The sequence below is a fragment of the Panthera onca genome, chromosome F2 (genome assembly GCF_046562875.1).
Source record: "Panthera onca isolate mPanOnc1 chromosome F2, mPanOnc1 haplotype 2, whole genome shotgun sequence".
Lineage (NCBI taxonomy): Eukaryota > Metazoa > Chordata > Mammalia > Carnivora > Felidae > Panthera > Panthera onca.
The window spans coordinates 29,917,944-29,944,410 of NC_138356.1; the positions used below are offsets into that span (position 1 = coordinate 29,917,944).

Sequence of the window (26,467 nt, forward strand, 5' to 3'; positions counted from 1 at the left end):
AATCCCAAGCAGGCTCTGTGCCATCAGTACAGAGCCAGACACGTGGCTCGAGCTCATGAAACTGTGAGATCATGACCCGAGCCGAAACCAAGAGTCAGACGCTCAACCGACTGAGCTGCCCAGGCGCCCCTCTTCTCGACTATATTTTAAAAACACCATGCGTCCTTTGTATTATAAAACCAGCAGACGACAGACTTTTTATTGACTCCAAAATCTTCCAAAAACATGCATGTGGGTCACTTGCTACTATTACCGGGAACTACTCGGGGCTGGGACTAGCTATGTTAGAGTAAGTCAGAACTTGTGTTTGAAAGTGGAGGTTCTCGGGGCTCATCCTCAAGACTTTCTGCCAGGAACAGGCTATAGAAGATTCCCCAGCTCTGTGCAGACAAGCGGCCGGGCAGTGGTTCTAGTAGGGCAGCGCTTCTCAAAGGTTGGTCCTGGTCCAGAAGCCTGTCATTTGGCAACTTGTTAAAAATGTAGAATTCTGGGTTTCCCTGAGGCTTATGAATCAGCAAGTCTGGGGTGGGGCCCTCAGTTTTTAACAAGCCCTCCAGGTGATGGTGATGCAGGCTGAAATTTGAGAAGACTGTTCAAGAACAGCACTTCAGTGTGTCTACAGATCACCTGGGGATCTTGTTAAGGTGCAGATTCTGAATTCTGTATTTGTAACTGGCTGCCAGGTGAGGTCTAGGCTGCTGGCCAAGGACCATTATTTGGAGTCGTACTATAGCATAGACGTTCATCTTCCTTCCAACAAGGATGGAAGGGTCATCCAGCCAGATCCCTAGTACTGAAGCTTGGACTTCGTCTCATTCAGAGTTACGTGAAAATGAGGTCACAGAGCCCCTGCACCTTAGGACTCTCTTCATTTCCATATAAGTACTAGCTCTTTACCAATCCAGGGTCCCATAAAATGGCAGTGAGTGGACACATCATCTATTCTTTTCCACATAATTAACCAAGCCCAAACCTCTCGTGCCTCAGTTTCTCCTGAAAAATGAGGCCATTTATAAAGTTTCTTTCCAGCTCTGAGACTCTATCATTTTATGAAAGTAGCCAGAAATTCCTCAGGTCTAAAATAAAAATTCAGGACTCTCCACCCAGAGGGACTTGCTGTCGACCCAGCAAGAACGTGAAATTCTCAGTGTGATCAATAGTTTCAACTCCCCAGAAAGCACAGTCTTAGTAATTCCCTGGAACACCTGACAAGGATACAGCAGTTACAGGAATGTTAGGAGGAAGAATCGCAGGCAGCCTTTTTAGTCCCAAGTCCAGTGCCAGGAATCCATCCCAACAGTGCCTGACCGGAGAGCCCAGCACCAAACACTGGCTGCAGGGATGACTTATGAGTCCCTGACTAGAGTCATCAACATCTAGTTGGCATAGTTACACATCGATAATTCCTATTTATAACAGCCTTTAAACAGAATGCAAAGACAAAACCAAAAATATGCAGATGGGCATACACAGGTAACGGAGAGAGAAAATGCTGCTGCTGGAAGCTTCTGAGGCTTTTTAAAGAGGCACATGCCCAAATTTAGGAAGATCTTACACAGAAAGCAAGTCTGAAAGGCATCTATCTAATTTCCGACCTCAGTACTTGATAAGCCTGAAGAGGCTCCAAATGTAATAGAACATTCTGGAGAAGTTCTCGGTCTCTGTTTTTAAAAATAGTTCTTTGGGTTGGTTTCATTAGTTGCTTGACAAATACCTCTGATGTTTCTTACTCTTTAACACTAAGGCACAAAGCGTATTTTACTCTTTGACACTCTGTAATTCATTAAAAAAATAATTGCTAAATCCCTACTATACACTAAACACTGTTTCATCTTCTAATCGCCCCTTGAATATGAGACTAGACTGGTTTGAGGCAATTTAATTGCAAAACTCAATATGCAAGAGGGGAAAAGTGTTTTGAATTGAGGTCTTAATACAGAGCTATATTTTGATCAAAGATTAAGAAAACCCATTGTTGAATTCCAAGCATGTGAAATCAGAAAGAAACAAAAAGCCACAAGCCCTTTCCCTTCCACCATATTGCATTAGTCACAATAACTGCAGCTTGATTCTGTGTAGCCTGATGGCAGAGGCCCCATGGCATGGACACAGCTGCAGTGCCCTTGGACTGATGTTGTTTCAAGCTGAGAACTGTCCTCAATGTGTCTGGTGGATTCCAAAGACAGCCTTTGCACGTTCACAGGGTGCGAAGGACCACTTCCCCTGCGCTCAATCACAGTCAGGGTTGGCCAGCCCCTGGGGACAGGCCAGATTTCAAGGACCAGGGAAGGCACGTGGAGAGCCTCACCGTGTCCCTACTAAGTGGGAGAATAGCTGCTTTCACTTTATGGTGAGAGGAAGCTTAACAAATATTCACGCGAGCGTTGGCATGTGCATTTAAAATCTTACGAAGGCATAAATTACTGGAACAGACCAAGTCAGCTGGTAAGGAACAGGGAGGGGAAGGAGAAGGATGAGAGGGGTGAGGCCAAAATGCAGGCACTGTGTGTCTGAGGTAGGCAAGGGGAAGAGATTTGGGGGCCTTTTTTTTTTGTCATTTTACCGACAGCTGGTCTTAACCCATGGGCTACTTTGTGAATTTAAGAATGACATATGTACGTACCTGTCTACATCGATATATTTATTTTCCTCTCTTCCTTTGCCCAATCTAGGGAAGATAAAACCATACCGGCAGAGGTAGGGGAGCAGGTTAACAGAGTGACTACACCTTGGAGATTCTGTTCTTACAAGGTCTGACGTGACCAAACAGGGAACTCCACAACCGGAATGAGTCACCTCCTTTGGAAAAGGTCCACGCTCATTCCAGAGCCACTCGTATGCCAGGCAGCCAGAAGACTCTGGACTAGATATAAAAGGCAACATGGAGTGAACTACAGGATTCTGAGGACAGACACGGCAGGATAGAAGAGTACTGCACTTCTGAGTAAGAGAGTGTTTCCTCAGCTTGGAGGGAGGAGTATTTTGGCTGTGACCTTCCCGAATAACTACCCCCGATGTATTAAAGTGCACGGCTTCCAGGTCCCTCCATCCACTGGCCTCATCGCTTGGCACATGCCTTCCTTCCCAGGCCTTGGGAGAATGCCAGCCATTGCACAGATGTCCTCCAGAACCCTCTCTCAAGTCCTGCCTCACAACACCCAGGGCACTTGCTATGCTGCCAATGCCCAGGCCTGACCCTCAGATATTCTGACATGATAGAGTTGGAGTGGGGCCCAAGAATCTGTATTTTTAAATTTTTTTTTTTTTTAACGTTTATTTATTTTTGAGACAGAGAGAGACAGAGCATGAACGGGGGAGGGTCAGAGAGAGAGACACAGAATCCGAAACAGGCTCCAGGCTCTGAGCTGTCAGCACAGAGCCCGACGTGGGGCTCGAACTCACGGACCGCGAGATCATGACCTGAGCCGAAGTCGGCTGCTTAACTGACTAAGCCACCCAGGCGCCCCATGAATCTGTATTTTTAGCACGTATCCTAAGTGATTCTGAAGTGAGGAGTTCACCGAAAACCCTTGGCTCAGAGTTTGCTACGAGCCCAGTGGGAATCCTAATGAGGTGGAAGTCACTCATCAATTTTTCAAAAGTTCAGAAGCCCTCAAAACTGACACAGCATTTGGCCAGGGAAATCACTGTGGGAAGAATTAGGGAAGGACGAGAGGAAATGTTTTTGTAAACATGGCTTCTATATGCTGTATCGTTTCTATCGGTTCATCCCGTGAAAGGAAAACTCGAATCCCGTATTGAGTCCCAGTGTACAAGAGGTAATGAGACTCCAGGGAAATCCACAGGGGGATCTCCGCAGGGCACCTCCTCTCCTTACAATGTCATGTAGCTAATGTGATTATAAGACCTAATGAACTGAAACTAATGCAATTTTGAAAATCTTCGTAGCTAATGAAAATCACATCTTCTCCCTCCAGATTTCCCATTTTCTCTGTTTGTAAATCATGAATAAAATGGAAGTTATGGGTTGAGGCTGTGTTTATGGAAAGTCTTAGTGTAATTTGGAGAGGGTTTTTTGTTGTTGTTGTTGATTTATGTATTTTGAGAGAGAGAGAGCATGCACAAGCGAGAAAGGGGCAGAGAGAGAAGGGGAGAGAGGATCCCAAGCAGGCTCCATGCTGTCAGCACAGAGCCTGATGTGGGTTCACTCCCATGAACTGTGAGATCATGACCTGAGCCAAAATCAAGAGTCGGGCACTGAACTGACTGAGCCACCCCAATGCCTGAAATTTGGAGAGTTTTATATTTTGAGTGTCACAGTGGCTTCCAAGATGAGGGATCACATTTGGAATTCACATTATATACCACAGTATTAAGAGATGTGTGGGAGAGACCCAGAATATGGTTCCTAACACTGACATTTTAGAGACAGCCTTCTTCCCCTGCTGATGTCAAAGCACTCTGTACCTTAAATAGTCAGTGTAGTCACTCTGCCCCAATTTCCATTTTCTCTGGAAAGCAGAGAACAAGGAGAGTCTTCAGATTGTACAGTAAGAGCTAATTATCAGGGTAAGGCTTTGACATCCCCCACCCTTCATTTCCTTATGCCATGTTTTCACCTCTTTGGGGGAAGAAACATTTCAAAGGCTTTAAACTGAGAGGTAGGGGAGTGGCCTAAGGTAGCAAGCTTCACAGGATGGGAGAGGCACGTGGTAGAGATGTGCTGTGGTAAGATCCAGAAAAAGGTGTCGGCCTTTTTGGGACACATCTTCTGCGTGTCCAAGTTACTCAATTTTAACTGTAGTAAGAAAAGAAATACAGATATTTATGGAGTATAAGGTAAAACTATTAGTAACTCAAAAAATGGAACATGGGAACGCAAAGAAAATTTGCACATGGAGTCAAGAATGTGAGTTCACTCTTCTCTGCCACTGAGAGTCTGAGTGGCTCTGCTTGTGCTGAGAGCACAGACTGGACCATGTGAGTGGTGCCTCCTAGAGGTGTGGGGGGTGCACTGCACAGCCACAGCAGCAGCTCTGTAAATGCATACTGTGGGAAATGTAATAGTGGGATCTGATCTCGAGAGGATCATTCCTTTATTTCTCATGCCTCTGTGACAGAAAGACTTCAAGAAAAATATACTTACATAAGGAACAAGAAGGTGTGTTTTCAGGACAAAAAGAAAACTCATTAAAAAAAATCAAAATAGTGACTCACACCTAGTTATTACTATTGGGGAAAGACGTTAGTATTTATCATTTCAATCCTATTGGATTAAATAATCTAGGCCAGGCTTCATTCCAGTTGTTTTTGTAAGCAATTATTTATAGTGGATATGAGATTTCTCAATACTAATTGTAAAACAATACATTGCTATGGCTGAAATTTAAGAGAAGCAGTTAACTTTTTTTTTTACATAACTTTTCTTAGACCTTTCTTCAAACTCTTTGAAATCCGACTTGATTTTATTTCCTGATATACTGGAATATTATATCAGGAATAAGCAAATTTTAGGGACAACTGGTCCACTAGCAGTCACCTACGTCCTATATTTCATCTTCTTGAGAACATGATTAAAAACAATCTGAGACATTCTGTAACATTCACTAATCTATCACAAGTCTTTGATTCTGCAGCCAGGATCCATCTAAGATGCCGTGATTTCAGTAAAGTCCTCACACTATAAATATTCTCCCAAGACTGTTTCATAGTACTACCACCATAAAAATTGTAAAGGGTAGGGATAGGCTGAAAGATCAAATTTCAATCTTTCATTTCCTAACAGAGTTGTGACCTGATGCCTTTTTCTGTAACCTATTATTGGATATGGCTTTCAGGTGGACTGAAGGACAGTGTCCTACCCTGGTTAACTGGAATACGAGCATCCTCCATATTGTCACTGACGTGGTCCTGTTGTCATGAATGAGGGCTGCATTAGGTAGCAGCTGAACCGATTGACTAATGTCTTAAAGAAGTGGCTATTATAAAACAGTAATATCAGAAACTGTCATGATTTGCTTATCTTCATCTTTTAGTAAAACTATTAATGACATTGTTCTATTGTGTACTACATAAAGCTTGGTGTGTTTGTGTGATAAATTCAGAGATTTTAGTGCCTGGAAAAGGTTTTTTATCCTGATAGCTTAGTTTGCCTTTTTAAATAACTCAACTATACATACGAAAAGTCATATTTCCTTTTCTCTTCCCTTCTCATATAGCTGGCTGGAAGCTCAAAGATGTAATTATCCTCAATTATCGCAATTACCGTAGTCTAGTTTTTTCTTTCCTCTCTCTACACCAGCCCCAAATGCAAGTTTTTTATTTCATACATTTGGAAGAGTCTTACATGAATGTCTTTATTATAACAACCTCACTATTTCTTAGAAGTGTATCTTAATTTCTAAATATTGCATACATGAAGTTTTAAATTTAATTATCATGAACTATTTATAGATTTTTAAAAGTTTTCAATGTCCAGAATAGGTTTTAGAGGAAGAGACATTTTTTAAAAGGCAAAGGATAAAAGAAGGAAAAAGGAAGGAAGGAAGGAAAAGAAGACTTTCCCACTACGTTAATCTTTTGGATCGTAAGTTCTGATCTTTAAGGAAATGTTGAAAGAAGTATCCAAATGATATATGAGATGCAAAGACTAAGATAATTAAAATCAAACCAACTTTATCCTAAAGGCTATACAGAATTATTAAATTCCTCTGAATTAGACTAGAGTTTTCAACCATGGCTATACATTAGAACCGCTTGGGAAACTTCTTACAACATACCAATGCCCAGGCCTAACCCCAGAAATTGGCTTCAGTTGAGCAGGGATTGGGCCTGGACACTGACATTTGTAAATGTGTCCCCATAGCATGTGAATATACAGTTAGCGCTGAGAATCACTTAGCTAGACTCTTCATTCATGTTTCTAAACTCTTAACTGGGACCTGCTACTTCACGTTATTTCTTGTAGTACTGAATCATGGCATAGTCAGGATGTGACCATGTCAAACAGATATAGCTCATTGTTCCTCTCCCCATATGAGTCCACACTGGTAACCACATAAACCAAGTTTTCTGCACATGTATATCCTCAGAGCTTGGGCCAAAAGACAGCATGTATAGAGTCTATTCCAGAAGGTGGCATTTGAGCTTGCAATATAGAGACCCAGACTCAGAAGATGTGGGCACCGAGTCATGTTGTCTGATTGTCCGCTGTAATGTCTACCTATTTTTCTCTGCGTCACTCAAACACTAATCTAAAAGTTGTATGGCTAAACATAATTGGGTAAATTAAAATAGAATTATTTTACAGTATATTCAAATATGAAAATTTCACCAAGAAATACAAAAAAGTTCTCCTGGTCCGTTATTCTCACATACCACTGGTTTTAGATTACATGTCAAAGTTGACCTAAAAAATACATTCATTATCTTCCACTTGCAAAATGATCTATAATTCTTAGAGGAAGAGCGTCCTGGCAATCAATGCATTATTAAAACAATACCTTTCTTTATGCTTTAGGCTACTTTAACTTTTCTCTTGATCTCCATTGTTTAAGTGGACACAATACACTTTGTTCACCTCAGTTTGACAAACATTTATTGAAAGACTACCATGGCTTTTTCTTTCTAGCTCTTGAACATAAAGAGTCTGTCCTTACCCTGGATCTTTTATAACTAGCTGTTTACCTCCTGGAATGATCATCCTTCAGGTCATAACAGAGCTGCTTCCTCTCCATTTTCTTCTATCCTGTTCAAGAATCATGTTCTCAGAGAAGTCCACTCTGAGCAGTCATTCTAAAGCTCTCCTGCCCATCCCTACCTCAGCCATATCCCATGATCTTCTCTTCCTTTCCCTATATGAAAGCATCTTATATACTGGCCTTTGTATTTATGGTTGCATGATTCCCTTTAGAATATAACCTCCATGAGCACAGGCACTCTTTGTCCGTGCAGCTATAACTCCAAAACCAGCAAGAGTGGCAGTCACTCAGCAAATATTGACAGAGTGAATGAATGCATACCTTTGCAGTCTGACCAAGAGTGTTCTGAATACAGTCTTATTTTCTTTAAGGTTGAAACTACTGATGTTAATAGATCATAAATGAGTATGTACAGTTGCAATTTTAACATGCAGTTCTCCAAACAATATGCATGTACTGGGATTTTAATCAGACCCACAAAGCCAGCCACTTTTGCAGAGAAGGTGATATGCACCCTGTGCCTTGCTGGCTCTAAGCTTCTGCCAGAGAGCTTCTCTGTTTGCACATCTTGCAACGTTGGCTGTTTCTTTCAATTCCCAACAGAAAGCAGCTAGACGTTAATGTTTGAAACTGCACTTCCAATCTTCTGTTGGGGTTTCTTTAGACCACTTTATTGGGGGTAACACGTGCTTATTTGGCATAGGATCCTCAGTGTACCAAGGAAAAGTTTTTGGATCCCTTGTTATTGGTCATTCCCATACACGTCTGGCTTGGGACAGGGGTTACATTGCAAAAAGCATCCACTTCATGTTGGTGGATTTATTACAGCCTGGGATCTTTTGTCAGTAATCTTACCCTTCCATCATTACCACATGATACTAATAGATCTGGCCAGGAAGTCAGCTGTAATATCTTCAGGACAAATCCTACTGACATATGGAATCGACAGTTGGACACTACCTCTATTTTGAGGCGCTTCTGTTGGGTCTAGATTAGCACTTTAAGCCATATTGATAACACACTCTGCCAGCTTTCCAAATATGTGCTATGCTTGCGTGTCAGCTCCATTCAGAATCTTCAATATTTCAGTTATCCATTCAGTAGAGAAAAGTATATTGGATATCACTATCAAAGTCAGCTACGTTTGTATCTTGTGAAACATGCAGTTTCGTGCCCTTGCCCAGAAAAGGCACCTGATAAATACTAGTTCCTCCTTCTGCTTTCCTCGCTATTTATATAAGAAGAAGAATATGCATCTTAAAGAGATTCAATGTATATAAAGTACTTAAATCTATAGGTTGTATCTGATTATTTCTCTTTTTTAAAAATGTTTATTTATTCTGAGAGAGAGAGAGAGCACAAGCAGGGGAGGGGCAGAGAGAGGGAGACACAGAATCTGAAACAGGCTCCAGGCTCTGAGTTTTCAGCACAGAGCCCAAAACAGGGCTCAAACTCAAGAACCGTGAGATCATGACCTGAGCCAAAGTCAGACGCTTAACGGACTGAGCTACCAAGGTGACACTGATTATTTCTCTTTTTAAATAGAGTTAAATTCAAATGGTAAACTGTAATCATTATCAATATCAGAATTAGCTGATTCAAATGAAGAAAGTTTGATCACACTATAAAGTTCTAAGAGATGGTGTTATCTTGCTTTCTCTTTCTTTTTTTTTAATTTTTTTTAACGTTTATTTATTTTTGAGACAGAGAGAGAGAGACAGAGCATGAACAGGGGAGGGGTAGAGAGAGAGGGAGACACAGAATCTGAAATGGGCTCCAGGCTCTGAGCTGTCAGCACAGAGCCCGATGCGGGGCTCGAACTCACGGACCGCGCGATCATGACCTGAGCCGAAGTCGGATGCTTAACCGACCGAGCCACCCAGGTGCCCCTGTGTTATCTTGCTTTAACCACATCCAATACATATAAATTTCTATTTATGAAAGAGTGAAATGAAATGAAATGAAATGACATGGATGTTTTTATAAAAAAATATTATTTTAAATCATGACCAATTCAAATTTGTTTAAAACATAATTCAATTGCAAATAGACTTTTATAGAAACTTACAGGAACCTATGTAATGCATACAGTAGGCCATAAATAGTCACAAAGCCAACACATAACTAACCATTATTTCTCAGCAATGATCATCCAAGCCTGTTCAAACTACAGGGTTGGGCTGATAGGAAACTTTGTAGTAAGTGAGTCAGGATGATCACACCTGAACCCAATGATTAATCTTAACGTCATGAGTGGAGGCACAATCAGACATGGGGTTCTATTGTGTGAGAGGAGGCAATAACTATGAAGTCTTCTTGCCAAAAATGTGAACCTGAACTGATTAACCCTCTAGATATAACCACCAGGATTTTACTCATTTTTGTTGTTGTTGTTGTTGCTGTTGTTTTACTTCCATCACTGAAATGATCAAATTACAACCAAGGATTTTGTCTCCCCAGGTCAGTTAACTCACACTCACAAGATTGTTAGGTTTCTGATTAAGTTTATGTATGTGTCTATCTATGAACAAGAAAGAACAAATTTTATATATGCCATTTGTATAACTATCCATAATGACTGTTATCAATGTGTCAACTAAAATGCCACGGACTTGTAAGGAAATGAAAATGACAAACTGTGGCATTAACCATACACTGAGAAGACACTCCTAGGGCCTTTCTTGCTCCTTTCCATGGTTGTATAATTTTGTGATTCTTCTTTGAGGTTCAGTCTTAGCCCCTTTTCCTTATTTCCATCATATTTACTTCCTGGAGTCCTACGCAACAAAATATGTATTATGTACGTCTGACTTGGCACTTTTTATGGCAGACCATAGAAAAAAGGCAATAACCACAACATTATTAATAACACAGGAGATGTACATGGGTTCAGGGGTCTGACAGACACAGGTTAAATCCTGCTCCACTGGTAAATCACCCCATGATCACCCCATGATCCAGGTGGAGTCTCTCAGTCTGAGTCCTTTACTCATCTACGAAGACCCAAGAGTCCTCACCTTCCCTCACCCCACAGGGCAGGCAGAGTTTTTTAACTCTAACTTAAGAAAACCACAGCACACAGGGCATGGTGGTTAACACTCAGCTTGAAGTTCAGGGCAGCCATTATTATCACCTTATTTTTGTGTAATACTCAAACATTTTCACAGATTTTACTTTTTGACTAGCTCAACAATCTTATGAGAAACCTTTAAGGCAGCGTTCTCCTTCTTTTAAATCATTATTGGTGTTTTACAACAAGGAAACAATGGACCAGAGGGAGTAAGGGGCTGGCCGAGATCCCACCTAACCCAGGAAAACAGCAGTGCCATCCCTGTCTTCCACTCTAAACCTGATGTTCTTTCCTCATGGTATTGAAAATGCAGTATTTAATACATGGTATTAAAAAAATGTGGTTTCATACAAAACGATGTTCTCATCAACAAGCCAGGAATGCAAAGAGCACACAGCTGTCCCAGCCACCAACTCCAATGCCACAGCGGCCTGGCGGGTACTGCAAACACAGGGGCAGGCCAGATGGGAATTCACTACGCTGAAGTATTTTCTCTTTCGCAAAGACACGTAATGTTTCTCATTTTTCTTTAAAGAAACGTTCATTTCTTTTAAACAACCTGTTCATTCTATCTTCTGCTTTTTTGCTTAACTCGAACTTAATAAAACCACGGCACACGGGACATGGTGGTTAACACTCAACTTGAAGCTGGGGAATAACAGCGTAGGGTGGAGCAAACCATGACTCCACACCCTCCCACTTTGGGTGCTGGTTGCCATTCTTTTAAAAGGCACGACATCCTCTTGAAGGGACAAAGTTCTACGGTCTTAAAAGGTAGACTGGTGGTGTATTACTCAGTGTCAGCCTGTGAGAACTTGCATTAATACTGGAGATGTAGAAGACAGAACCAGTATTTATGTCTTACTAATCATCTAAAATCTGAATAAGACCAATTACACCTCCTAAATCTGTCGATGGCTTTCATTGGAATAGGGTTTCCGACAGCTTTCAAAGTGTGTGTTTTAGGTAAAATCTTTAATATACTGTAAATTCTTTATAGTAACAATACCAAAAACCTCAGGATCTCCAGGGATCTCTGAGACTGAGCATAGCACATTTGCATTTAATTTTTATTTATAAAAAATCATTGCAGTAATTTAAGATATTTGCAGGGTAAACTTCTCTGAATTGGGTTCAGAAGCCTGTATACAACTTCTAGTTTGCCAAACAAAGTTAAAAAATATGGAATTCCCCTTAAAGATATTAGGTAAACAGAGCCATCAAGTTGAGAATAGCAAGCCCCAGATGGTCTATTAGGATCAGCAAAAACCACTGTCCTTGCCAACATGAATTTCATAAAGCAGAAATCACTCTCAGGCATGCACAAACAGACATATCACATCCATGAATACTTATTACCATATGCTCGGTACCAGGTAAGGTACTTTATTACACGGTCCATAAAACATTACTTTAAACACAAACACCAAGTGTTCAAATGAACTGTTTACTCTTACGGCAAAGGCACTGCACTCCTGTGTCTTAGGGTGAGACAGGGTGGTGATTATAGCTGGGACCGGCAGGCTTTAAAAGCAAAAGCAAGGCCGTCAGCAAACGCGTTTGTGCTGGGCTGTCTTGAATGTTTTAACTTCTATTCTCTTTTTCTTTCTGATAATCTAAATTTCCGGGAGGCAATGTTTGTGTTGTTAATAACCTAATGACTATAAATATGATGGAGCGGCCATGTAAACCTAAGTGTCTTTGTACAATCATTGCTGGTGAAATAAGGAACGGAGGCTTCTAGGGTTTCAGTAGCTCTTCACGCCCATCACTCAGAGAGGAAGAAAGTGAGACAGGTAAGGATGAGGACCATCGGTCTCAATCACTCCGCCACAAGAATCTTCTAAAATCATAAAAGGAACTGCAGTACAGTGGGAGCTCGGCACCTGGAAATTAGTGTTATCAGGTGGACATGGCCTTTTGAGGGCCTTGGGGCTTCTGGAGGTGGACGGCTGGCTAATAGAGGCTGGATTTGGGATGCAGAGCCCAATGATCATCCGAGATCCCTTTAAGGAGCTTAGAAGCACCACAGATGTAAAAAGCAGACACCATCCTCAATGAACACTTGCCATTTTTCTATACTACACGTTCTTGAGTCACCTCTGATGTTCTATTTATTTCAAAGAACATAGATTTTTTTTTTTGACCCAGTTCACATCACTGATTAGAGACAGTCTAGCTGTCAGATAAATAAATCTCCATTGAATCCAATTTATGGGATCCAAGAGCAGTTTTTGGATCCATCTGGAACTATATGGGGCTATGCTGGTTTTGTGAAAACACTTACAATGCAACAGTGAAAGAAATCAATAAAGATTTATTAAGGTTTTCATTCTTTGCATAGGTTTAAAAATGGGTTCTAACCCATTAAAAGGGCCTTTAATATTTTTGGAATTGAAATACTACACTTTACTATCTCTATTTTTTTTTTTCTGGAGTTGACTCTTCTCATTAAGTATATCTTTCTTCTGGGCAGCTGTGAAGATGCCTGGCCCCACTGCTAGGTTTTGTCAGACTCATCAGGTAACAATTCCTGAATACTGTGCCAAGATACACACGCACTCATAGGCAGTGAGCTTTTCTCTACTTACATTACTTTTCTGCAACAGGGAAAGAAAGCATAACATTTATGTAACCTTTGTGAATACCATTTGGTGGTTCATCTGATGCTCTTTAAAATAGGTAATTAAAAAAATCTTGCTGAAACTCTGGTTTCTAATATATGTAAGAAAAAGTTAATGGCTTCTACTTACTGAACATCCACTATCTGCCAGACACTTTTTAACTTGGAGCCTCATCTAGAAAAATCAAGTTACAGTTAACTTATTCTTCACAGGACTGTTGCGAACCATAGGCAGGTGGAGAAGGTTGTGTAAGTGGTTACAATTCTTCTCCTCCCTGCGTCCTCACCCCTAGCAATATGACTTTGTAGCCCCTTACAGTAAAAAATGCTGCCCATTTCTCTACTCTTAATTCTCACCTAGCCTTGCAACTCACTTTGTCTAATGAAACGCAGTGGAAGCAACAGTGTGTCAGTTGTGAACCTCGCCCATAAGCTTTGTGGGTTTCTGGTCTCATTCTTGAAAGCCTGGGGATCCTCTGTGTGACCCTCTGTATGAATAAGCCCAGACTAGCCTACTGAATGAGAGGCAGGTGCCCAGGTATCCTCACTATACCCCCAGCTAGGTGCAGACACCTAGCTGACTGTAAGATGACTACAGACACATACGTGAGCCCAACTGAAACCAGCTGCCACGCTGGGCCAGCCCAAACTATAAACCTACAGAGTAAGGAGTCCAGTAAATGGCTGTTGTTTTAAGCCATTAAGCTGTGGGGTGGTTGTTATGCAGCAAAAATGAACTGATACAAAAGACATTACTCTCTTCACTGTGCTAAAGAGAGCTACAGAAGGTAGTAACTTGTTTAAGGTCACTCAGATGATAAGTTATAAAGCTATCAGATTATTACATCTGTCTTATGGGCCCACCCAATTTGATGTAAATGATGTAAATGCAAATGAAAAAGTACATGCTGAGTGCCTTCTAAATGCTCTGTGTTGGGCTAGCCATATTTCCTATATTCAGGAAATTTTACAATCTCCATTTTGTTTTTCATTAAGGAAACCGCAACTTGACAGTTTCACTCATGCTATTGTTTTCATCTCGCACTATTTGTTTTCCAGGTTTGAACCTGCTCAAGTCATCTCTCAGAAATCTCCCTTAATGTCCCAAGACAGAATTAGAATTTCCATCTGTGGTTGATTGCAAAAATAACCACAATTACTCTACTCTTTCCTTTATCCTCACCCTTTGTAATAGAACTTTTCAGGACTATCCATCAAGAGATAGAGTCTATTTCCCTAGCCCTTGGACCTAGACCCGACTTGTGACTTGCTTGGCCAAGAAATGTGGCAGAAGTGATCGTGTGCCAGTTCTGAGATGAGGCCTAAGGTGCCTCATAACCCTGCATTCATTCTCTAGGTAACCCTAACTCCCTCAAGTGATGAAGACTAGGCTAGCCCTATTGAAGGATGAGACAGAATGCTGAAGGATGAGAGATAACATGGACCAGAGTTCTGTCAACCAGGTTATCCCAGCCCACACCCCAGACATGTGAGAGCCCAGCTAAGATTAGTAAAGCCAAACCATAGCTGAACATTGTTGTGTGTGGGAGCCTGGTGGGGACCTGAGGAATTCCCCAACTAAGTACAGCCTTCATTGCCAATTACAGAACTAATGGTCATATTGAGTCACTAAGCTTGTTATGAAGCAAATGATAGCACAAACAGATCCTTCGTACTTTAAAACTTAAACTACCTTTAAAGCTTGTTTTTGGAACAGCACATATATTCAATAAATGTTTATTGAATGAATGAATAAATGATCAAATATCCAATTACACTGAGATAAGATTTCTCTGACAAAACAAAACCCTGGCTTTTTACTTTTATTCTGAAGTGACTAACTTTTTCTTTGCTGGCTGGGAGGCAGAATGATGTATAGTACAGGGACTGAAACTTGCCGGATGTGCTCAGTAAGTGTTAGCTCTCACTGATCTTGTATGGGAACTAAAAAACCACATAAAACAAAAGCCACAGAAAACACTGTAGCACTAAGGCATGCAATTTCAAAATCAGGGAAAACTCTCCTGGTATTTGTGAGGTAGAGATTTAGGGCAAGGGACATGCTTTTGTTCCTTACTACTGGCAAACTTCTTTCTCTTTGGAAGTAGACAACAGTTCCCTCTTATCCATGGTTTGGCTTTCGCGATTTCAGTTATTCACAGCCATCTGTGGTCCGGAAGCAGATGACCCTCTGATACGTTGTCACAAGGTCAGCAGTAGCCTAACGCTATGTCACGATGCCAGTCATTCCCCTCACTGCAACTTATCCAGAGGCCTTTTAGCATCTCTCATCATCATCACCAGAAGGGTGAATATAGTACGACAGGGTACTGTGGGAGAGAGAGCACATTCACATAACCTTAATTATAATGTGGTTATAACTGTTCTATGTATTATTAGCTATTGTTGTTAATCTCTTACTGTGCCTAATTTGTAAATTAAACCTTACTGTAGGTATGTATGTTTAGGAAAAACATAGTATATCTAGGGTTCAGTACTACATGTGGTTTTAGATATGGAGGGTCTTGGAACGTGTCCCCTGCGGACAAGGAGGGGGACTACGGTTCACTCTTTAAGTGACTAATAGCTGCTCAAGTCACCCAATTTCGAAGGGCCGGGGAGTTCTGCTGGACGGAGACCATCACAAGGCCTCAAGGCCAGGAGTCTCAATTTTTGCTGCATATTGGAAGCACCTGGGAAGTTTTAAAACAATGCCTCCAGAGATTGGTTTAATTAGTCTGGGGTACAAACTGCACACAGGGATTTTTAAAAGCCCCCTGAGTGATTTTATTGAGCAGTCAAGGTTGAGAACCACTATTCAATTGTTCCGGGAGTACTTCCATCAGTCAAGTGGTTATTATTCGATTTAACTTTCAAGGCAGACCTAAGTTACCTTTCTTTTTTTTATATGCCTCTACTCAAAATACAGCACTGACTGAAATACTAGAGCTAGAAACTAATTTCTTATGGACAATGGCTGACTCAAAAGGAATTAAGAAATAATTATCAGATGAGTAACTTCCTAATGATTAACTCAACAAGTGTAATATGGATACTTGGCAGGATCTTAAGTGTGTTTAGAGGCCTTAAGCATAATTAGGTATTCAAAATTTTATTATCATAAACTAGAATACCACAAATAAGCTATCAATTATATTAAATAATAAATTCAAACTAAATTACATTTAAGTGTATGATCCAAAGGCACATTAACTGAAAAAATTTGGTTTGAGATGTACCTTATATTTACTTATATGTACTTCATCACAAATTAAGGTATAGTTTAATATTTTAATAGGATTTTTAGTTCAGATTTGATGCGGGTATTTCAAGAAACTGTGGTCTTGTCTTCTTTTAATGCATAAGTGACTCTCACGTGGCAACAGTATTATTTTCAGGGACTATTTCTTTTTTTGGCAGAGTTCAAAAATGCTGAGAAAATGATGGATAATCTCATGCTATGAACTATCATAAAGTATGCAAGTTGGCTTAGTGCCACAATTTTATCCTCAATAAATTCCATAGCTACGATCACAAACAGACCTGTAGCACACAGGATCAGAAGTTTGTATGCCACAGATTCCCCGAGAGAAAAATCTGATTTGGTCCTCTGACTTCCTAGAAATGGAAAATGAGGTCCAGAGAGGTTAAACAAGTCAAGTAGAGCCGCTAACCAAACGGCTGGGAATCCAGCCCAGGGAGCCTGAGCCCACACCCTCTCAGCCCTCTGGAGACGGACACGAGAAAGAAAAGCAACGCATGTGCGAGCCTGACACAAATGGCAGCTGGCTGGATCTGGCCCCAGATGTTGCCAACCCCTGCTACAGACAGCTATGTTCAAAGAGGACTTCGGCAAAAACAGAACCAGTTATCACTCCATACTCTAATTATTCTTGTCACAAAACAGACTGCAGTCAACTCTGCCATTTAATATATTAGCTATAGTTATTGTAATTTTTCTAGTTTACTATTAACTTTGTACGTTAACATGGTACATTTGTACCATTAATGAGCCAACATTGGTACATTATTATTAAGTAACGTCCATACATCATTCAGATTTCCTTTGTTTTCAGCACTGTCCTTTTTTTGTTTTAAGATCCCATCCAGGGTACCACATTAGATTTAGCGTGCTCTATTTTTTTTATTAGTTCAACACTGTGTGTGTGTGTTGTGTGTGTGTGTGTGAAAGAGAGAATGAGGGAGAGAATATGAATATCTCTCTTCTGTTCAGGCAAGTAAGAGCAGAGAATTACTACTCTCATATCGTCCAAGGTAAAAGGAAAGGGCATATTTTAATAAAGTAATCTGGAGTTTTAATTATGAGAAAAACACTGTGGAGACATTTAGATTAAAAGGAACTTGACATTTGGAGGGACCCAGAAACATGGTGTCTGATTTCAACATGGGTTAACAAAATCGAAAAAGCAAGGAATGGGGCAGAGTAGTGTGAGAATTTAACGCAATAAAAGGCAGTTCACATAGAACTATAGTAATGCAGAAGAAAGAAGTAATATTGTGCAATTTGTCATTTTCTTTAGGGGAGTTTGCATTTTTAAAATCCACAGAAATGCAGTTACAGTTTCCTTGCCAATATTTGTATAAAACATTTTCCAAACAAGACTGATTCATCTTACTCTGAAATGAATTGTTAGATCACAACAGAGAATGTTAAAGAGTTTGCATCCCTTATAGAAATGCCAAACATTTTACTCTGCCTGATGCTGTACTATAAATAGGGAAATTCAAATGCTAAAAATGTTCTCCAAGTTGCCAAACAGTTCTTCAGCATCTACTTCCTAGTACAAATGACTCATTCTTCCAAAGTTTGAAAATGAAAGCTAGTTACAACTCACAGAGAAATATTGTAGCTTACATCAATTAATTAAATGTAAAAGAGATTTCGTTTATATGTATTTCTTTTTCCTTAGGTCCAATCCCTTGAAATGCTTTTTCAGACTTTTACTGAAGCTTTATTAAAGAGTAGCTATTTCGATGAAGGTGGGTTTTTAAATGAACAATTAGAATAGTCAAGCAACATTAAGACTGTTGGAAAATAATGATGCTGATTGAAATCATTTTGAAATGCATTAGCTGCATTTGAATGTAATAAATGTAAAAATTTCTTTACTATACTAAAAATAAGTTAATAGTGAAGTTGGAACATGAAAACTAATAAACTCACCTAACAAGACAGTACAAATAATACTCCAGCGACCAAGAACACAAGAAAATGAAACTCTGAGAAATTTAACGTGATTAAGAAAATTAAGACTTCTTAGGAAGAAGTCACCTTTTGTTGTAAAAAAGAACAATAAATAGTGGAAATGCCATTGATTTATGGTTGGTATTTCAAAACAGTATATGTATGTATGTGTATCTTACAATAAGTAAAGAGAACATAATCAGCATGGGGCAGGGGAGGTTGGAACACATCTGAGGTCAGCACTCCCTGAAAGAGGTAATCGCTGACTTTCCCTGAGAGCTGGAACAGGAAACTACAGCAGATGTTCCTGTCATGTAGGGCGGGGGGCATGAGGCAGGCAGAGCAAGAGTGGTTTCATAACATTTTCTTCTAATCAACTGACTCTACCGGTGGCCTTTAATCTTCTTTCTGCAAATCACCATACCTCATATTATCTCATTACCAACCATTTACTCCAGAACAGCAAGATTCTCTTTAAACTGCACACAAATAATTATTGCAACGTCTTGTCCAGGCTGCACTAAAGTCTTCACCTGTTTTGACTTGCATAGTTCTATTTTTGCAAGCCTCCATCAGATATGTTTTGGTTAAAAATTTTATGGTATACAAGACAGAGATGACTTAAGTACAATTATTTGATTTTAGATGGGTTATTATGAAAGTTTGTATTATTATGCTCATTTACATACAAACCTTAATAATTCTGAGGGTTTCCTATTTAACAAGTGATGTGCTATTCAATGAGCTCTAAGTTCCTTTTATAATAAAATACATGACTTTCAGACAAATTTTTGAAAAGGCATATTGGTGTATATCACATATATAAATATTTTCATATGTAAGTTTCAAATATATAGGTTCCAAATTATATTTAATATGTTACAGTACCAAAACAGACAATAATTGCTTTCATTAGCTAATGTTTGAGTATTCAACATTTTGGACAAACATAATCGACCTATGATAATTTTTGTGTTTACTGTTAAAACAATGAGACAAGATAAAAAGGTTGAGGCTGCTGTTTGTAAGCGTTTCTCTGCAACAAACATATTCTGTCTGATCTGACCATGTTGTTAGCTTGCCAACAGGAGCTTGAGGACATATATATTAACGGTATGGATGATACTTAATTCCAATAAATGAAAAGCCAGATTATATGATTATCACTACTACTTTTTCTTTTTTTAACATTGAATTTTACACCATATTCCTTTTTTGCGCGGGGTGGGGGGGTGGAGAGAGAAAGAGAGGGAGATCAGGGGAAGGGCAGAGGGGGAGAGAGGGGGAAAAAAGAAGAGAGAGAGGGAGACAGAATCTCAGTCAGCCTCCTCACCCAGCACAGGGCTTGATCTCACAACTGTGAGATCATGACCTGAGCCAAAATCAAGAGTTGGGTGCGCAACCAAATGAGACAACCAGGCAGCCCTACCACACATATTCTAGTAAACTAATATAAAACTTACCAAATATATTAAGATATTTAAGATTCACAAAAAGTATGATATAACAAATGCTCATATAACCACTACCCAATTTAAAACATAAAACATTATCAATACTATGATAAGTATATAAGAATTTTGACCAGATGTTTGAAGCTTATAATATAACATTGATACTTCTTATGCCTATTGTCTCACTAATCAGCTATCTGGTGTGTGTATATATATACATATATATACATATATATATGTATATACATACATATATATATGTATGTATATACATATATACATACATATATATACATACATACATACATAGACATATATAAATAAATACATGACTGTATTAATTAAAACTGCATTGGAAACTTGCAGCATTTGAGTGAGGATATTTGTTCATCTGACTGTCATCAGTGGCTTTCTATGCTCTTAGAGGTCCTCCAACAGTTTTGTTTTCTTTAAAAATATTTACATAATCACGCTATTTACTAATACTTTAAAAAGAGTCCTTGGACTTGAACCTTTGCCACCCTAACAGTGTAAAATCCCTGGGACACCTTTGAATCCCAAAGATCTTCTGAAGAGGCTGTAGGGAAACCCTGATCCAGGCTACGACAAAGGGTAAGAAGTTGGACATGAGTGGGGGACAAGGGGATGAGCGTCCTCAAAACTGAATGGAAGTAATGACAGCGTACAAGGGAGGCCACACAAATGGGCTCTGCTGTATACACCGTGCACCCCAGCACAGCAATCCAGACCTTGGCCTCCCACCACACAGCCCTCCAGGTTCTAGAGACTACTCCAGAGTCCAGAGAAATGAGACCCAGACACCTTCACATATAGCAAAGCAGAGCTGGTCTACAATGTGTAATGATTTAATAAATGAGGACGATGTATCCACAGCTACCTATGAAGCACATTTATAGACGGCCCAAATCTCTTTGGGACCAGCCTGTCACAGAGCCAAAATTTCTATCTAAAAGAGTAAAAGGCCACAAAATATAAACATCATGAGAAAAATTTGGACTCAGAACTAGGAATAGTTGTTTCTTCAGGAAAAAATGTGTTTTTAGCTTAGGACACTATTAATCACAAGGCTATGATTCTAGTTTTCTCTTCAGACTGTTCATCAGAAAGCATTGAACAAAACTTGGTTCTTTCATATTAACCATGAAAGATTTCACAGAATTCATTCTGCATACTAACCTCCCTCCTTCCTCTGTGTTTCCTACATTATATTCCCTGTGCCTCATTTTACCTTCACCTGTTTTTAATCCACTCTGTCTTAATGTGTTATATATTGTGCCTTATTCTTACAAACCCTTCTGGAGCAAGCTAGGATATAAACAAACAGTTGCCAGCTTTTCATAAAGATGAAAAGAGCTTAGAGATAATCCAGTTCTATCCTCCATATTTTACGGATGAGAAATCTGAAGTTCTAAGGTTGCAATGATTATTGGTTTAAAGACGAGCTGGAATTTAGGGATCCCAAATGTAGCTGACTGATCTTTCCTCAATACCTGATTACCTTCTATGACACATCTGTTGTCTCTCCTTTTCTTTTCTTTTTTCTTTCTCCTTTTCTTAAGGCAGCACTGCCCAAGGGGTGCTGGTAGACATTTCTCCCCATCGGTGGGAATAAAAAATTTAGGAAATTCTGCATTCTACATCTTGCTCTGGAGAGTCCCAAGAAAATTCTGAGAAACCTGCAGTAAGTACATCGATTTAATTTCGTTTAACCCACGTCTCTCAAACATCTGATCGTAAATAAAACGTTTTTTCTTTTCTCTTTCAGGAGCAGCAGTAGGGAGCTGAACCTATTAACATCTCTCTTTGGGAAGTGCTGGGTTAAGTAAGACAAGACCGACCTCCCAAAGCCAGCTGTCTAAATCCTCACGACGGGTGAGAGGAGAGTGGTCAAACATCCAACTGACTGACATATCAGCTTGAATAGCGGCGTCTCTCAATGTTGGCAAGTCCAACACTGCTGGCCTCACGGCTGGAGCACATCCCACCCAGTGAAAGAGGTGCGGAGGCAGAGGGACAGTGGCCGCCCTTGGCTTCCTCCTACTGTTGCTGGGGGGCCCTATGCAGGCGTGCTGCGGAGTCCAGCTCACCCTGACAGCCGTGGGATGTAGTGGCTGGAATCCCAGGTTTACCACACAGCATTAACCTGTACCCACTCTGAATTCTAGAAGGACAGAAATCAAAAATGCTTCTCCTGGGGCGCCTGGGTGGCTCGGTCGGTTGAGCGTCCGACTTTGGCTCAGGTCATGATCTCGCGGTTCGTGGGTTCGAGCCCCACATCAGGCTCCGTGCTGACAGCTCGGAGTGTGGAGCCTACTTCTGATTCTGTGTTTCCCTCTCTCTCTCCTCCTCCCCTCCTTGCACTCTGTCTCTCTCTCTCTCTCTCTCTCTCTCTCTCAAAAATAAAAATAAACATAAAAAACCATTTTTTTAAAATGCTTCTTCCACCAATGTAAATAAACGCCAAGAGACAAGGGGTGCACAGTTTGAAAACCAACAATGTAACACATCATGTGCACTTCCATGGGGGTGGCATGTGTGTTTACAGATCCCCAAGGGACATGGCTTCGAAGCAAGCTCTGTCGTTGGTACATGTACAGGAGGTACCTGTGATTGGGCGCATGGAGCCCTAACACACTCTGGCACAGACAGCCCCAGTGCACATGCCATCTTCCCTTACCACCTGCGGAATCATGGATAAGTCACCCACACTCTGTGCGCTTCAGTTTCGTCTTCAGTAAAACGGGAATAATATTAATGGTAGCAGTAGTGGGAGAGTCAAGTGGATTAAATGAATTAGTATCTGCAAAGTGCTTAGACCACTGCCTGTCTCATAGTAAGAGCAGTTTAAGTGTTTGTTAAATAAAATAGTTAAGCATTACTAAGCATTTACTCCAATTTCCCTCTATTGGTATGGGTTTCCTTTTGCAACAGACAAAGATGAGCTGTCACTGGTGAAACAAGACCCTTGCAACTCCTCATTTTAAGACAGGGATAGTCCTTGTCTCCTAGTTACAAGCCTATGAATGAAGCCAGACCAGGCGATTCTGCCTCTAGAGGTGCACACACTGACTTAGCTGCCTGGGAGCTCCCAGTGCTTTCCGGCAGGCCGTGGCCGCATGCTCTGGAGAGCCAGTTGTCACTGGTGCATGCTAATGATCAGGCCTCCAGTGCAGCGGTTACCGGGGATTCCAGCAGAATAGGAACAAGAAGGCAGGATGGGAGCCGGGGCCACCAGGGCACAGAAGCGCTAGCAATTCCTGCAAACTGTCTTCTGAGGCCCGCGGGTTGTCTTCCCCAGGCAGCGTCTCCAAGGAGCCGTTGCGGGGACAGGAGGGACTGGTTGCACCTCGGCCTTACCTCCCTGGGTAGCCCTTCACTGGGTTGTTAAAAATAATAAAATAAAAACGACTTTAAGAACGGACAATATAAATGTACCCATATACTGAAGCAACGAACGGAAACAGTCCTGGTTAATTGTTCTTGGTTCCTTTGGTATTTACTTGAAAATATCATCATATAAATATATTTTGTATATTTTTAAAAGGTTATACAAACACATCTTTGAAAAGATTGCCAAACACACTTTAAAAGACTGAGAAATTTAAAAATTAAGCAGATAATGTACCTGAATGTGTCATAAGTAGCAGAGTAAAAGATCTGCTTTCGGTATTTAAGGCCGACCCTTATATAGGTTACATAAAAAGCAGAGAAGGGTTTGCAATAATCTAATGACTGAGTGTATTGCGACATTATCACAACTATAATTTTAGAAATGTCATAGTTTACATGATATAGTCCTTATAAAAACATGCAGAGAGTTCTTACAAATATAAGCCAAGACTGGGGAATATGATAAATCTCTCTTGGAGCATAAGGACGAGGGGCCCTTGAACTTGGCTGGGAATGGCCCCAGCACACCTGCTCTTGGAGCTCTCCTGGTCTGGCTCATGTGCTCTGTCTGGGAACATAGGAGCCTGCAGCCTGACAACATCTTTTTCTGCTCTAGTAAGAAACACACAAGCACACATATGAAGTCCCTGGACACCAGGGGCTGTTGGGGACCATCGCACCACACAGTTCCTGTGCTGGGTGGGGGGAGGGGGCAAGTGGGGTGAACATAGAACCTTAAGAAGAAGAAACACTGGGCCTCAGTCTTGCTTTGCTTTCTGCCGTTTCAGTTTCCAAGGCAGGGTTTGCACACTGCTTTGCACTTTCACTTCTACAGTTGTTAACTTTAAAGTTCTGAACATTTGGGGCATGGCACCCTCTCACAGAGTCCCTAGCAGTGTACTTCTTGCCTCAAAGCGTATCTTTTAATGGGTCTTTTTTCTCTTACCTCAGGCAGCCCACACCTGCTTCTGTGAAATCATCAGATGATGCACACAGGTTATTTTTCATTTACACTGACATGAATACAAATGCACAGGGAACAATCTCAAAGCAGGTCTGGTGTGTTCATAAACTTTCATGATTGCAATTCTTGTTACTACAGTATTTTAGATAGGCACACTGCTATCTTGAGCCTTTTTAATGTAATACATGCATAATGTAAGGTAAGGGAAACTATCACTTAAAGGAAACTATTTCCCCAAATTGTGACTTGCATCTACAATGAGAAACTACTGAAATATATATATCATATTATATTATATTATATTATATTATATTATATATATATATATATATATATATATTTTTTTTACAAAACCTCTAAGCTAATCTGTTGCTCAGGATTTTGAGATTCTCCACTGCTCTGCTATTTTCCCATTCTGTATGCACAGCACAGATTCCTGCCAAGCCTATTACAGTGAACAAACAATGTCTTCTCTGTCAGAACAGACAATGAATAGTATCAAAAAATTCTCCTCTAATGTACAGCCTCCATTTCCCCCACTCAGCCCCTTCAGAAAAGAACCACCAGGATGAGGACTGATGAGGAAAACATTACTCGCTCCTTGCCATCTGAAATTGCATTCTCACAAGCTAAGGACTAAGTAACGTCAGCCATTTATTAACTGCTAAACAGAGAAAGCTGACAAGTTTATTTTCTTTTAAATTGGATCGTATATTTTTGCATTTCTGTGGGTTGTGTACATGGGTATCTTTATCCGGAAGGAAGGAGGTGTTTTATCAGATGTAATTTCAGGGCTTAGCAAAAACAGCTTTTGGCTAAAGACTGAGCAGCAACAGGGGAACTTCATAGAAATGACACAGCGATTTGTGTTAAAATATTGGCAGCCAATTCATGAATGCTAAAGCTGACGGTGAATTCAGCTGCTTCTGTTAAGCCTTTATTCCCGCTAAGCTCATGATTCATAAAGAAAGCGCCTGGAGTTACTCCTCTGAAATGTACAGTATGATGCTGACAGACTCCTTTTGGGGGTCTCTCTCTCTTCTTCTCTCTCTCTCTCTCTCTCTCTCTCTCTCTCATTTTCATTTTCTCTCTCATACGTGTACCCCTCCCCCTCCCAAAAGAGGTATTAAAGATAGGATTTTCCCAACCAAGAACTTCATGAAGTATTTGTCACCAACCAACCACAGGCTCACTTAGTAGGTAAAAGGAGAGCATGGGTTTTCTTTAAAATCCTCCTCACATTTGTAAGTCTTCGTTGGTGTAAAATATTATGATTGCGCTCCCTTTCCCTTTGTGACACGGGCACAGCATAAATGGTCTGGTAACCTCTAAGAAGAAGGATGCCACACGTTCCCCATAAAGGACAAAATGCTATTGTAATAACCAAACTACACCGCCTGTCGCTTTCATGAACACCAGAGAGAGATTAACACGAAGCAAAAAGTACAGCTTCCCCTTTCCTCCCTTCCTTCCCCCCACATTTGGAGCACAACTCCATGAGCTCCCGGTTCGGCCGCCATTCTCCCGGGAACACGGTTAGGAGACACTGCAGGGTGTCCCCACGGTCCTGCTTTCTTCTCTCCCTCCCTCTCGCCATGGCACTCTGAGTCTGTGTTAGGCTAAACAATCCAGCCTTTGTGCAGGACCCCCGCAATCTGCAAATCCCAATGACGGGCCCCCTTCTTGTTACAATGGGAATGTTTACCTTGGAGAAATGTTTGTCCAAATAAGTAGCCAATGTCCTGGCAATGTACTGCCTCTGAAATGTGCTGAGAGGCCTCTCTTCCTCCCCGACCTATAACCAAAGAGAAAGAAAGTTAGGGGGAAAAGGCAGATAGACATAGACTTTGAAAGACACCTGTCCAGTTTGCTGTACAAATGCTCGCAAATTTACGCCAAATGCTGTTTTTTCATTCCTTCCTGAGGAAAGCTAGCTGCGAGGTCGAGGAAAAAGTACAAACAGCAGTAAGTAAATAAAAAATGTTTTCTAATACTCAATGGCGAATCAAACACACATCAACTTATTGGTTCTTTCCATATTTCCCCTAATATTGTGATAAATAAATCTATGTGTTATT

The 26,467-nt window shown here is 40.6% G+C and overlaps 1 protein-coding gene across 1 annotated transcript in view; it reads right to left on the minus strand.

Annotated features, from left to right (window-relative positions):
• The window catches only part of PAG1 (phosphoprotein membrane anchor with glycosphingolipid microdomains 1), a 59,602-nt gene extending 33,418 nt beyond the window's left edge, over window positions 1-26,184 (minus strand). The window contains exon 1 of the mRNA XM_060610788.3: window positions 26,095-26,184. The gene's annotated coding sequence lies outside the window, so the exon portion shown is untranslated. The remainder of the gene's footprint in view (window positions 1-26,094) is intronic.
• Window positions 26,185-26,467: the final 283 nt, after the last annotated feature.